Here is a 4540-nt window from a genome sequence, read left to right as displayed (position 1 = left end):
ATTTTATTGCCTGGTGATAAAGGATAAATGGAAAGGTCAAAGGAGCATTACAGAATCTCTCTCTCTCTCTCTCTCTCTCTCTCTCTCTCTCTCTCTGTGTGTGTGTGTGTGTGTGTGTGTGTGTGTGTGTGTGTGTGTGTGTGTCTGCCCTGGGACTTGAATTTGGAGCCTGAACACTGTCCTTGAGGTTTATTTTCCTCAAGGATAGTGTACTATTTGACTCACAACTCCACTTCTGGCTTTTTGGTGATTAATTGAAGATAAGAATCTCATAGTCTTTTCTGCCTGGGCTGGATTTGAACCCAAATCCTCTAATCTAAGCCTCATGAATAGCAAGGTTTACAGGCATGATCCACAGGCACATGAATAAGAAACACATTTTTCCAGATAAAGTTAAATGAAGTTGAACAGAAATGCATTGATGTAGTATCCTGCGGTACAAATGTGTACCTTTGTAAAAACAGACTACCATCTAACATAGTTGAAGGCATGGAAATTCTGTACACATAATACTCCAGTATAAAAGAATTACTAGATTTTTAGTTAACCATATGGATTAGAATTCACATATTGTTTTATGAATCTCTTAATGGCATCTCTCATTTCTTTATTTCTCAGTGAATAGATGGCAGGATTTAGGAGAGGTGTAATTATAGAGTAAAACACAGCAAGAAATTTGTCCATCCAGGTGATGTTGAGTGGCCACACATAGATGAGGAGGCAGGGCCCAAAGAAGAGAATCACTACTGTGATGTGGGCAGTGCAAGTAGAAAGTGTCTTAGATGCTCCAGTTTTAGGTCTTTGATGGACAATACTGAGAATATATGTATAGAGATCAGTAACAGAATAAAGCATGGTACAGCCACAACTTCACAGTCAATTTTCATTAAAATTTTCAATTTATAGGAATCCATGCAGGCAAGGTTGATGACCAGTGGTCTATCACAAAAGAAACTGTCTATTATTTTTGTCCCACAGAAAGGAAGCTGCACAATTACAATGATTTGACTAATAGCATGCACAAATCAAACAGTCCATGCAGTCACTACCAGGCCAATGCATTTTTGCAAGCTCATAATGATTGAGTAGTGAAGTGGTTTGCAAATGGCCACATAGCAGTCATAGGCCATTATTACTAGTATCACCATTTCCAGTCCTGCAATGAAATGGGAGAAGAAGATTTGGGACATGCAGCCTCCAAAAGATATGGTCTTGTTCTCCTTGAGAATGTCTCCAATCATTTTAGGAGTGGTATTTGAAGAAAGCCATTCATCAACAAAGTACTGATTGGCCAAAAAGAAATACATATGGGAATGAAGATGAGAGTCAGTGATGGCTAAGATCATGATGGCAATATTTCCACAGACAATGATTAGGTAAAGCAGTAAGAATATATTGAAGAATAGCACCTGCATATTTGATGAGTTTCCAAGACTCTGAAGTATAAATTCATATGCTACAGATTGATTTTCTGTGTCCATTCTATTTCCTGTGTTCTATGAATTAACCAAGACATAAATAGTGATTTTAACTGGTTAGAATAAGAAAGAATAATCAATTTCTACAATGCAGTAGCCACATTATAGTTTTGCATCTAAGAGAATAAAATTTATAATTATCATTATGCCCTAAAAATAAACTGATTGCCCAATACTGGATTTCAAGAAGTATCAACTAAGACTGGATTGTTGTGCAAATAACTTGGAAACCACTCTCATTTAAAAAGTGTGAAGAAACAAAAGTGAAAACCTAAAATGGCATTGTGACATCTAAAATCCAGCTCTAATCCACTGATCTAGCAAAGAAAATGTAGGTAAGAGTCAACCAATCAACAATCATTGCACTTAATGAAATATTGATTTGTGAACTTAGGAAGGCAAATATTAACTAATTTGGTTTTCAACTGTAAATATCTAAAAAGAGGACAGTTTAAGAGATGTGTTCCGAGGAGTAATCAAAACAGTGACTATTATTAAATATTTATTTTCATTAAAAATCTTTACAAAATTTCTCCTAAAATGATGATCATGATGATAATTAAATGTGAGTGAAAACTGGTACTGTTTAAGATGGAATCCATGGAAGATGGAGAGGAAGAGAGATGGAATAAGATTAAAGATGTTACATATGTGTGTGCATGTGTATATGTGTCACAGTTATACATAATTAAACTCATCAACTCTAGTTTGACAAAAGAAAAGGTAGGAAGAGAGAGGCAAGAAGTATGAATTATTAATAAGAGTAGAAGGAATTAATTTGTTCAAAATTAACTATGTACATCTATGAAAATAATCACAATGGAAACCAATCATATTACAAATATGTTACTTCAAAAAGTAGTTTCTAAATCTTTTCCAAAACTTATTGTATATTTGAACATCCTCTAGATACAGAATATATGATAAACCATCTTAAAAATATCTACCACTTATATTTTTTTAAATTAAAATATACATACTCAGCATTTCTTAAGTTGTACAAATATAAAGAACATACTTTATAGGCCACTTGCTTCTCAGGAACTTAAAATGCTAACTTTTCACTGTGTCCTTCCCATGAGGTGTTAGTGATAGTTAAGAGGACCTACGAGAGCCAACAGGAAATTCTATTCTAGCACATTTAAACATTTTACTGAAATTCTTGTAAAAATTTTATTTTTGGATTGATGAATGGAAAAATTAGAGAGAAGATAGTCACCCATCCTGAAATATAAAAACAAAAAATAATTTTTGGCAATTCCAGATAAAATAATCTTCTCTTACACAAAATTTAAATTTTGCATGATTCTCAGAAATTTATTTATTTATTTTTTTGCCAGTCCTGGGCCTTGGACTCAGGGCCTGAGCACTGTCCCTGATTTCTTTTTTCTTTTTGTTCAAGGCTAGCACTCTACCACTGAGCCACAGTGCCACTTCTGTCCATTTTCTATATATGTGGGGCTGAGGATCGAACCCAGAGCTTCATGTATACGAGGCAAGAACTCTTGCCAGTAGGCCATATTCCCAGCCCTCAGAAATTTATTTTTTCAGAGATGTTTTGACCAGGTAAGATAATATATTTGCCTGACGCAACCCAGAAAAATTGATATTGCCTCAGCCAAATGGATACACAATATGTGGTGCACAGAGGAAAGGCCCAATATTCTCCTACTAGCATATGATGCCTTCCTTTAATTTCAAACATGAATTTAATCTTATTTCTAAAGTAATATCATTTTTCAAATATGATAACACTTTTTGCTTTTATCTATTTCTATGCCAAAAGTTATTTTTCCCATGTAATGACAACTCAGAAGGCAGAGATGGTGACCATAATTGTTAATATAAATAAGTAGAGGTAGGAGAAGAGGAGGAGAAAAATATATGAACTGTTTTAAAAACTATCAGCTTCTGAATAAGACATTATTAGCTCTAATCACAGTGAGCATGCATGAAATAGAACCATGTACTTTAAAGTAAAGTACATCTCTAAAAGAGAGGAATTGAGATAACTTGCTGATTTCATTGTTTTTATTGGTTTGATTATGACTTAGTCTTCTCTTCTGATGTGTATTAATATGACATCCATGATGTGAAGACACACTATCTGTAGAGAAGCTGTCTTTCACTCTGACACATAGTCATCACTTAATAAAGTCCTTTGGGGTTAATTTTCCTATTTTACATATAAATAAAATGGAACATAGAAAAACTTTTTCTTGGACATCTCTTTGGGAATTCCTTGTTAAAATTATTAAATCAGTTGCACAATACTGAAATGAGGCCAGGGAAAAAATTAAACCTTTTCTGAATAAATTTGGTTTTTAAAAACTTGTGGTGTACTTAACCAGAATCTCAAAGTAAATGCAAAGGATATATATTCTTTGATCTCAATCTACAATTTGATCTTGACTACTAATCAGATAAAACAAATTTTATCTTATTGGGTTCCATACACAGTTATCAACACAAACTGAAGAAAGAGTTTCCAAACACATTGTCTAAATAGGCAAATCCTCTTGGTCATCTGACTTATTTATGTCATATTATAGGTAATTAACTGAGATCTTCAAGAAATGTATGCTGAAAATTAAACCATTAAAATAATTATTATGGCATCATTCTTTTTAAATAAAGACCTTGATGTTACTTACAGCCTATTTCAAAAGCCTGGCGCCCAGAATCAATTCCAATGGATCAAAGATCTCGACGGAAAAGCAGATACCCTGAAAACATTATAGGAAAGGATAGAAGAAACATTAGGACTCCTTGACCCAGAAACACAACAAATCAAAGTAAGATTGGACAAATGGGATTTCATGAAACTTCAGAGTTTCTGCATAGCAAAGGGCAGAGTTTGCCAGATAAACAGAAAGTCCACAGACTGGGAGAAGATCTTCACTAGCCATACAACAGACAAAGGCCTTGTATCTAAAATATATGTAGAACTCAAAAAACTTAAGTTCCTCCAAAACAAACTCTCAAAGAAACAACTGCACCACTAATAAATGGGCTAAAGACCTAAAGAGAGACTTCTCTGAAGAGGAAATGAGAATGGACAA

The 4540-nt window shown here is 33.9% G+C and overlaps 1 pseudogene; it reads right to left on the bottom strand.

Moving 5' to 3' along the window:
- Nucleotides 1-543: 543 nt before the first annotated feature.
- On the bottom strand, nucleotides 544-1481 carry LOC125357913 (annotated as a pseudogene).
- Between the last annotated feature and the right edge of the window lie 3059 nt (nucleotides 1482-4540).

This window comes from Perognathus longimembris, chromosome 10 (genome assembly GCF_023159225.1).
Source record: "Perognathus longimembris pacificus isolate PPM17 chromosome 10, ASM2315922v1, whole genome shotgun sequence".
Taxonomy (NCBI): domain Eukaryota; kingdom Metazoa; phylum Chordata; class Mammalia; order Rodentia; family Heteromyidae; genus Perognathus; species Perognathus longimembris.
Note: the sequence above shows the minus strand (reverse complement) of the source record. Positions and strands in the feature narration are given on the sequence as shown.